Source organism: Pteropus medius, unplaced genomic scaffold, assembly GCF_902729225.1.
Source record: "Pteropus medius unplaced genomic scaffold, Ma_sr-lr_union100, whole genome shotgun sequence".
NCBI classification, from domain to species: Eukaryota; Metazoa; Chordata; class Mammalia; order Chiroptera; family Pteropodidae; genus Pteropus; species Pteropus medius.
This window is the reverse complement of record NW_024355990.1, coordinates 7,337,322-7,347,742: the sequence shown is the minus strand read 5'-3', so window position 1 is coordinate 7,347,742 and position 10,421 is coordinate 7,337,322. Positions and strand designations below refer to the sequence as shown.

The 10,421-nt window shown below is 43.2% G+C and overlaps 1 pseudogene; it reads left to right on the top strand.

Moving 5' to 3' along the window:
- The first annotated feature begins 223 nt into the window (after positions 1-223).
- Positions 224-342, top strand: LOC120600423 (uncharacterized; annotated as a pseudogene).
- The last annotated feature ends 10,079 nt before the right edge of the window (positions 343-10,421 follow it).

The window sequence follows — 10,421 nt, the reverse complement described above, 5'->3', positions numbered from 1 at the left end:
GGCTCTGTTATCGACTCTTTGGGGTACATTCCCAGAAGTGGAGTGGCTGAATCATATAATTCTATGCATAATTTTTTGGGGGAACTGCTATGCTGTTTCCCGTAGCAGCTGCATCATTTTATATTCCCATCAGCAGTGCACAAGTGTTCCCGTTTCGCCACATCCTCATCGGCATTTAACTGGACCATTTTCTGGACCATTTTTCTTATATCGGGACATTAATGTCTACAGTCATGGTACCCTGAACAAGCGCGATCCCATCTGATCTCGGAAGCTAAGCAGGGTCGGGCCTGGTTAACACTTGGATGGGAGACCCCCTAGGAAGACCAGGTGCTGTAGGCATAAAAAGTAAAAAAATAATAATAATAATAATAAGGGATTGTAAGCTGACGCGGTTCTTGCAATCTGTGAGCTCAACCAAGGGTTGCCTCGCCTTAAAAAAGAAAAAAAAGAACATTATTCTGCTGCCAAGTAGTTTGTTAACTCTTCTAGCAACTTCATCTTTTATCATGCTTGATAAGTTTTCTCAACACTAACTCGATAAAACTTCTCCATTGATTCTTCTTTCCCAGGTTGAACTGGAAGGTAGGTGGAGAAAATAGGAAGCTCGTGAATCTAACCTTCTGGTCACTCAACCTGACACAGCCTTCCATGGTCAGAGAATAGAGGTCCGGGCTTTCATAGGCATGGTGAAAATAATTCTTCACTATAATCCAGCTGTCAGTGGACAGGAATCTACTCTAAAATCATTTGTACAACAAAAAGAAGCGATCGGACCTGGAAGGAATGCTGAAGGAAAGCAAGTCCTCTTCCCTCGTCTGTATCACCTCTGGCCCCGGACAGTGAGGAACCCACACCTAATATTTTATGATGCCCCTTGGCACTGGCTTTACTGTCTAGTCCATATATTTCATTATATGTGTGGGCGTGTGTATATACCTATATATATATATACACATATACATATAGGCACACACACATTTAACATAAACATTGTATTTCGGGTTTCTTTGTTACATTTTTGTTATGTTGTGAATAAAAGCATTAAATGTTTATACATATAAATTACATAGAATATGTGTATGTATATGTATATAAGATCACAGCTGTTACAGAAGTACCTCACTTGCAAAAGGGGAGGGAAAAAAGCAAACTCCACTTCACCTCCTTGTATGCAGATGTCACTGTGTCTTTGTGATCTTCAGAATTTTCTACTTCTTGCTCTACCTGTAGGTTCCTGTATGAGCTCTATTTTCCACTGGTGCTCCCATCTTCATGTTGTGATATGGATTTGTGTTCATTCATTTTCCGCCTCTGGTCCAGGATATAGCTCCCATGGTGAAGTGTACCTACCTATCTAAAAATGTATTAAAGTGACCTAACAAACATATTCAAGGAAGAGAAAAAGTAGTGTCCGAGAAGAAACAGCCCTTCAAACAATGCTCTTTCTAATTTAATGATGACGAACAGCAACCAACATCTCAGAAGTTCTTGTGATTGGTAAATGGGAACGAATAGAGTCCCCTATTGAAAGAAAACTGTCGGAAATATTGGCTAATAAAATTAGGAGGACTCTCCATGCAGCCTGGACCATAACCAAACATGCCGAGTTAACACATCCACTGACCGAGAAGGCCAACTCTCACTGCCAGCTTGATGGCCAAGTCTCGAACGGCCAGACATGCTCAACAGGAATGAAGTTTCTCTGTAGCTGGAAGCGTTGACACAAGGAACAGGACAACTCACAACAACAAGACAGAAGATGATGGTGGCTAATAATCATTCTCAGATTATTTAGCCACACATCTGCCCTCAGAATTTAATCTCCAAGAGATTCTTCCAACGAGAAACAAAATGAGCAGAAGTTACCAGGTATTAAGCGTCAACCGTCATAACTGAATGTCACCTTACTGGATGAATACTATGTATAAGAATTGTGGCCTGCGTTATAGACACGTAGAACTTAATCTCCCCACCACTTACCTGAGGCAAGGACCATCCTCTCCATTTTACAGGTAAAGAAACTGACCCAGAAAGGTTACACAATTGGACCTAGAGCCCAGAGCAAATGTCGAAACTCTGGTTGGCACTTTAATTCATTACCCGTATGTAAAAACAATGCTGCAAACCTCCACTAAACAAAAATCATGTAAACCTGGGGAAAACAATGTGTGAGTGGTATAACTGAATAACATAACATTCCAGCACAGGGGAGGGCAGATTACAGCCTATGGACCAAATCCAGTTCGCCATCTGTTTTTGTATGCTCCACAAACCAAGAAAATTTTTTATACCGTTAAATGGTTGAAAGAAAAACCCAAAGAATAGTTCATGAAACATGAAAATTATATGGACTTCAAAATTTTGTATCATATATAATGTTTTATGGAAACGCAGCCATGCTTACTCATTCGCATGGTGTCTACATCTGCATTTGTGCTTCAGTGGAAGAACTGAGTGGTTGCACCAGAAGTTGGAACTGCATGGTCTGCAAAGCCTGGAATACTTCCTATTTGGTTTTTATAGAAGTTTGCTGGCCCTCTTTCTAGCCAACAGACCACTGTCCTAGGAATCATCTCATGCAATGAAGCCTTCATCACACTGATGGCGAATAGCACAGGTCTTCCTTGAATCTTCACTATCGGTATAGCACTAACAGACACACTCAAATACCCAAATCTGTGCCTGGTACTAAGATAAATTTGAGGTCAAGTATTCACTTTCTAAAAGGATTCACTGTAAGATGTCATGTCTCAGCGGTGCCCAGGAGAGTATTTCAGATGTGATCTGAGCTGCCAAACTTGATTTCATTCGCTCTTTCATGGGGTAAAATGAGGTACACCTGTTTAGCCAAACTCGGTCCAATACAAATCTGTCTTGAATCCCATCTAAGGGAGGTTAATTTTCAGAGGACCAGAGGGACCTCATTATAATCACTGCTCCTTCTGCCCCAGATGCCCAGGCCCAGCCTCCCAAGATGCTCAGGCAGGTGAAGCTAGCAAATCAGAATTTGGCTTCAGCCATTTCTCAGCCAGGTTCTGGAGGAAAATTATGTTGGCAGGGGAACTAAAATTGCCAGTTTTTTGTTTGTTTGTTTGTTTGTTTTAATAAAAGGATATAAAATAGGTGAGACAGGGCAGAGGGTAAAACAAGATATTCAAGATACGCCATTTCAAAGCCAGAGGAGATCTAAGACGATTTTAGGGGCACCTTCTATGTTCCGTTTGTTTAACACATGGCAATGTGGTGATAGGTATTCACCCTGGACCACTGAGCGAAGAAAGGTTTCGCCACTAAGACAAATGCAAAACAAGCTGATGGTCTCACGGGCCAAAATCAGGCCGTACGTAGAGTGTTCTCAGATGAGAGGAAGTAACCCAGGGAAAGTAACAACGCGTCAGATTTCCCGAGGGCTGCTGGCTGAGTTCGGTCATCACAACTCAGGGACCTCCCTGGGACCTTCTCGTGCGTGCTGGAGTGTCCCTGACCACGCTATTTAAAGCTGCCATTTCCCCCGGCCACGCCCGCTCCCTCTCCGGCTTTATTCTTCTCCACAGTGCTCACCCAGTGTCCCACGTGTCTGCGTGCTGTCTGCCTCCCACCTCTGAGATGTGAGCCCCCCGAGGGCAAGGATTCCGTGTGTCTCCTGAGTTCTCAGCTCGGAGTCTGGCCCATAGGATGCACGCGGGTATTCCCGCAGGAATAAAATGACTTGAAGAGGCTTCTCATCAAAACGCCAGAAAGAATCCGCTTGCTCTTTGAGAGCTCCCTCATGAGTAGACCTGTTCTTCCCTCCACATACTAGGAAGACCAGGCTGATTTGTAAATCTTTAAGTCAGAGACCGATTTCTCCTGTCCTTCGCTGCAGTATTTGCTCTGTGCCATCGGCCAGAACCAGAAGAATGACTAAGTTCCAAACGTTCCGCGCCTGACACCTCACAGGTACTTGATGCATGCACGTGACCATCTGAATTGCTGAATGAACGAATAAATGAAATAGATAATAAGTAAATGAACTTGCATGCACTGGTAGCTAATCGCCAGCAAGAACGTTCACTCTGCAAATTTAAATACTTAGTATCCTCGATGTGACTCTTTCCAGGTTCTCCTTCCCCCTCTCTGATCTTTTCCTCTTGACTCCTTCTAAAACTTATTTTCCTGTACCTTCCCCTTAAACGAGAATCTAGTCAGTGGTTATATAAAATACGCTAGTATTTCATATGTCTTTCCATGTCAGAAATACTTAGGAGATGATCACACCTGCACAGTACACGAAGAGAAGAATAATAAAGCTGTTTGTGGCCCGAGGTTACCGGTCCTGGGGTTCTGCTGGCCGAAGCCCTGCCCTGTGGTTCCAGAATACCCAGTAGCAGCCCAGTTAAAATAACACGTCTGGATATTTGTACCCCTCCCAAGGCACGCCAGGATACCGCAGCTCCGCAGCGGGGAGCTCCGTCCTGCAGCTCCGCTTCCACACCGCTGGTCAGTCCCATCCACTCACATTTCTGATCGTCATCTAGCGAGCGATGACTCCCACATCTAGACCTCTTCTCCAAACATCCCCCCCTTTCTTGGCTCCCAGGTCAGAATCACATGCGCCACCGCTGACTGAACACATTGGGGTGCTCCTCACCTGACTACCTCCTCTATTTAAAACATGCTCCCTTCCAGATTCAACCTGTGGCGACTAAACCTGTGACCCAAACCGGAAGCATCAAAGTCGTTCTTGACTCATTTCTCATTCTGCTTAGCCAGGCTATCTTCTCTCCTCCGTATCAGCTGACTCTCCTTCTGTTCAAGCCCATGTTATCTTCTGCATGAACTAAACAAGCCTCCTGATGTGTCAAGTTCTTCCGATCTATTTCCTCCCGTCCAGTGCTGGGCTGGAGTGGGCTGTACTGGCTCACGAAAGTCCATTGTGCTCTCCTCTTCCCAACTCTGGGCTCAGTGGCTTCAGGTCAGTGCTTCAAATCTGCCATGTTGGGAGTATTTACACCATGGAGACTGGCAAACAGTATAATTAAGACTTTTAGCTTGCAGATAGGCAGTTGTTAAATATTTACCAGCATATCACTACTCAAATCTATCCTCTACAGAGAAAAATTCATTGAAAACAAAAATTTAGCCACGTCACACATTCGTTTAAATTATCCGGTGGCTCCTAACTTCCTACAGAATGAATCCAAGCTCTTAAAATGTCGTCGGAAGGCCCTTGGAGATCTGCTCCCAACTCCTCCTAAAACGGAATCTGCTGATACCTCACCTCCTAGGGATGCCTTTTGGTGACATTAAACTTGTAACCACCTATATATCAAGATATTCTGGACTCCGTGATTTTGCAGGAACTGTCCCAGAAGCCCTTGGGTTACCCTCTTCTGTATGACTACCTCTTTACTCACCGTTTAATGTGCAGTTGAGACCTTACTTTGTGCAGAAATGTTTTTTCTGATCACCCCTAAGCTATGATGACCATTCACCCTCTTTTAGGCACCGAGAGCTCCCTCTTTCTGTTTCTATCGCTGCACTGACTGCAGTAGTCTACTCTGACCGTGCGTCTAGATGGCCCCTCGTCTATCCCCTAAAAAGAAACAGGGAGATGCTGGAGAGCAGGAAGTGTGTATACTCATCTTTGCGCTCCCAGTTCTTGAACAGTAACCTACACATATTTTAAATTCAGTCTATATTTACTGTACGTACAGGTGAATAAAGAAGTGAATGAATATTGGATCCGAGTGCAGTAACTTACAACATTCAAAATCGTGCCGAAACTGGAATTCATACTTCCTAATTTACTGATTGGGATTCCTTAATCACGTGGGGTGAAGGGGCTGCCGAGATTCCAGCCACACTCACGCCGAGGGCCCTCGAGGGAGGCTAGATTATCAATACGCTCTTGTGAAGGTCACTCTCTTCTCCACGGCGCTCTATTTTCTGTGCATCTGGTCTGCCCAGAGCAGACCTCCACATAAGCTGGCCACTCATTTACTATTTTACTATTAGAAAATGTGTGTGAGAGTGTGTGTGTTGGGGAAATGAGCAGGGGGGTGCGGGGTGGGGGTGCAAGAGAGCGGGCTGTGAAACAGACAGAGGGTGTTGGTAAACTTCTGGTTACCAAGGTCAACAACGTTTGTTTTCTTTCTTCCTGATAGAAAGCCAAACTACCAAGAGGAGTCTGTTTAAAAATGCATTATACAATGTTGTCCTGAGCAGGTTTTTAGAATTGGTTTTCTCTTCTGTTATTTTTACATTAAAATACAGTGAGACTCCTGTACATTAAGTGTCCCTGTGAGTTTTAAAATGCAGTACTGTGTGTGGTTAGCAAAGGAGGCAAAACATTTACTTCTAAGAGACAACATTTCTTGAATAAATTTGTCTAAAAGGAGAGATGAGTGCTTTCTGAGCTGTAGCTCAACCAGCAGCAGCTAAGACACTTAACGATATTCTTTTCCTTTCTGGAAAAAAAAAAAAAGGCTTTTAGAATACTTAGCAATAACAAAAAGAGCTTCTTCTTCTATATCTTTATTTATTCGTTAAAGATCCCAAAGAAAGTATGGAAAGCAGTAATTCCATGAATATTTAATGACTATATTTTTATTAACATGTGTTCAAATATTAGAGAGATTAGATGATTATGCAACCAAGCTCAAAGCCATAAAGAGAAGCCACTAATTAAATTTAGAACTGATAGGAGTTTGCTGATGTCAAGGAATCGTTATTGAAAGCATTCTAAAAAAGTCTGATGGAAGATTTTCTTCATACCACCCCTATAACACCATCACCACCATCGACAGTCCCGGTAACCATCTGTCTACCCACAGCACTACCGAAAAGGTGACATTTATTGCAAACTTGGCATTTTCTAACTCTGTCTTGGACCACAAAAATTATGCTGAACTCCCCAAAAGAAATGAAGTTGTTTTTACTTTTCCTTCATCTTTCTCTTTTTGCCTGACTAGTAACAGGAAGTTCTTGGAAACTTCCCAGAGAATGGCTGGTCTTGTAAGACTCCCAAACCAATCTCGTAGGCGCCAGAGTCTTGGCACGGTAGAAGCAAGGGTTTTAGAAGCACCTGCACTGCCTCTGTCAACCAAACTTCCCATCACTAAGCTCCAGAAATTTCCCTTGTTGTTTATTAGCCATGAGCCTGAGTGAGTGTGGGGTAGGGGTGGGGGGTCATGCAAAAAAAAAAAAAATACACACACACACCCCTACAAGACCTATTTAGCCAATCTTGTGCACTGTACCAGAAAATGTAGAAAATGCCTATGAGATATCTTAAACTTTGTGGTCAAATTAGGACCCTTCCTTGACCTCTGAGGTCAAGTTATAACCTGTTCCCTATTTGGAATTTATCCTCTTGACAAATAAAATGTACAGTAGGAGGCAAAACTGGTGGCATGACACCTCATTAGTCATTCTGAGCAGATCCCTTTTTTCACCTCAGAGGTCCTCAAGAATGATTGGTGAGGCAGCTTGCTCGCATTCCTGCTTTGGTCTATACCAAGCCATCTTAAACCGTTCCTTCTCTTTCTCTATTATGTGGTTAAAGGTCTGAAGGAGCTGGAGACAATGCAAGAACAGTGGTTACCTGCAGGAATACCTTCCCCGGTGCCTGGAGCTCAACGGGCTCCACCTGACGCTGCTATGGACCTGGCAGCTGCATCAGGAAATCAGGAGCGGGAGCGTGGGGGTTGCTGGGAGAAAGGTCTTTGGCATGGGCTGCTATGGCCACGTAGACCAGGAGGCTCACCACACACTGGAAGGAGGAAAGGGGTCGTGCCCAGTTGTGGCTAAGAAACTTAACTCCTGTTACTTTCGTTAACTTTCGGTCCCAACAACAGTTCAAATCCTAAGGATGTAACTCTTCTCATTAAACAGATGCATGGATTTCTGTGAAAGTACCCCAAGCCCATAAAATAGATCCCTGATTCATTAATACCTATAAACCCACCACTATATACTTGCTATTTTGATTTAAAGTCTCTTGGCTTGTAACAAAAACGTTCCCAGAGAAATCTCATATCTATAATTTCACTTTAGTATAAATTAGTAAATTACTCAATAGCTAATAATAGATAACAGTTCACTGAAAGTTTATTTTGTGCCTGGGACTGTGTGAAGCGCTTTATGTGCAGTATCTCATTGAATAGTCAACGAAATCCTTTGTGTACCAGTCCTGGTGGTTGCTTTCCGAAATCGATTCTAAATGACCATCTTAAGATAATCACTGTAATGCCATTCCCTTCTCTAGTACTGATTTAGGCATGGCCATGTGACCAGATCCTATCAGTAAGGTATAAAAGGAAGTCTGGTGAGAGGCTTTGAGGAATGATTTCCTCACTTCTGAAAAGGATATGCAAGAAAGAGACAATCCTTCTCACACACATCAACATTCCTGGGTCTGACATCTGGAGTTAATGCAATCACACTGCCCCCATGAGATGATCAGGCCGAGAGAGGAAAACAATCGAGTCCTGAGTGGCATCACTGAGTCACTGATCATACTTCACCTGGCCCCAAACGATCTTCCTGACTTCCACCTGCGTGAGATAATCAATTTCATTGCTGGGTAGGCGAGTTTGAATCCGGGCTTCCTGTAAGTTTCAGCAGAAGGCATCCCAGCTGACACACACTGAGCTTGATAACAGCGCCTCTGAAGAAACTGAGGCTCATAAACATGAAACAACTTTTCTGTGGTCTGCCAAGCCCCTAAGGTATGAAGCAGTGGTTTGAACTGAGCAGTCAGGCTTCCAACCCCATTCTCAAACCAACGCACTGCACCTGGGTAATAGCAAGGCCAATGATGTTAAGGAAAGCAGCAGCCTGGGACCGGTTTCCTGAGGAACGAGAGCACTAATGGAGAGCCACTGAGGCTCTCGGACATTCAGAATGTCTGATGCTCTCCTACACAACCGTTTCAGTGACTCCCCTCAGCGGTCGGTCCCTGGCCCCACGGGGCACTCTCTCACAGGCTGACGGGTCCCTGCTGCACAGCAAAGCAGACAGATGAAGAGAACTGATGATAAAAAATAAATGAATGAATGAATGAATGAATGAATGAATAAAAATTACTTTCCTTTAGGGGTAAAGAGTAATTAATTCTAACAGAGGATGAACGTCTTCCTTCATTTTCCCCTTTCTCGGCTCAGGCCAGTCAAGAACCTCTCTCTCTGCCACCTCTCTCTGTGTCACTCGATTGCAAGTGTTCTTAACTGGACACAGAAGGGGAAAACAGATTCAGAGATGGCTGTGACACAGAAAGGTTCACATCCGATTGCTAGTGACTGATACTCGCACTCCAGGAGAATGCCTGCCTGAAGGAGAAGATGAGCTGGCCGCATTTTAGCCCCAGGACCCAAGTCCATAAGCAACTTTTCTCATAAGTGGTCACTGAGAAGGATTTCTTCCCACATTATACGTCAAGGAGCTTTTTAAAGAACTGCTCCAAGTGAGAACACTTCGAAACGCACAGGCCCCTGTCCTCGAAAGCCATCAACACTCCTGCAGAACCATACGCCAGCCCTCAAGGGACCCAGAACTATTCCATTATACCAGAAAGTCTGTGGAATGTAAATCCAGGGGTCTGAAATGCTGTATATTTTTTCAAAAAGTATAAAGTGGAAGCCATTGACTCCATGGATCCACCAAATGAATGGATTGTTTCCTCTGCGTAAATGAACTGTCAGAAACAATGGCCATGCAACACATTTGCTCCTGTTCCCCAAAGAGGAAAAACCTACATCCCAAATAAAGCTACGTCTTTTCTATAAAACTTAAGCAAAGAAGCATGGGAAAAAGAAAGCTTGACTTATACTTCAGAATCAGATGTCTGTGTTCAGACAGCAGGGACTATAACCTGGAGGCTCAATTCTCTCTGAATACCCAGACTGGCCTTCAAAATGCAAATGGATGAGCCTTCAACGTCCGTGGTTCTCTGAGCGAATTTGCAAAAGCACTTCCTGAATTATGTCTAGTTTTATTTTCTAATCACTCTTTTTCTTAAGTTCTTTTCTCCAAAGTTTTTACCCCTAAAACTTTCAGAACACTTCATCCTCCACCTTGACTCTCTCCTTTCTTTCTGAATGTGGTCTTTCATTAAGAAATATTAAAAACACTCAAGAAGTTACAATGAATAACCAGAGAAACAGCATTTTGTCTTTACTTACCATTATTATCAAATCTTAGCATTTTTACGAACTGGTCTAAATTTATTTTTAGAAGTTACTGTAAAATTATTTTGAGACGCTTCCTATTCATCCGTCTCCAAAATTATTACACTTCTCTCTGAGGTCACTACTGTCCAAAATTGGGAATTTTTATTTTTTCATACGTATTTACATAGTATTTTTAAATAATATCCTATAGTACATATCAACTTCTTTCTTTGGTTGGTCGTTTACATAAAACATTCTTTTGAGCCT